The sequence below is a fragment of the Micropterus dolomieu genome, linkage group LG14 (assembly GCF_021292245.1).
Source record: "Micropterus dolomieu isolate WLL.071019.BEF.003 ecotype Adirondacks linkage group LG14, ASM2129224v1, whole genome shotgun sequence".
In the NCBI taxonomy this organism is placed as follows: domain Eukaryota; kingdom Metazoa; phylum Chordata; class Actinopteri; order Centrarchiformes; family Centrarchidae; genus Micropterus; species Micropterus dolomieu.
The window spans coordinates 3351502-3351722 of record NC_060163.1 but is presented as its reverse complement, the minus strand read 5'-3'; positions in this window follow the sequence as shown (position 1 = coordinate 3351722).

Genomic DNA, 221 nt, shown 5'->3' with positions numbered 1-221 from the left:
TATTCCCGCCCTGGTCAGCGCCCACTGTGTGAACACGGCACAGGAAAACCTATCATGTAGCAGTCCTTATACCTGTCTCCCTCCATCTCCCATGGGAAATGGCGCAAAAGGCTCAACACCAAATCTGACATTTAGCAGTCCTACTACATCTTTTCCTCTGCCCTCCCAGGTCAATGGCACTTCACTCTCCTCGTTTACTCCACTCCTGGAGAGCAAAGTAT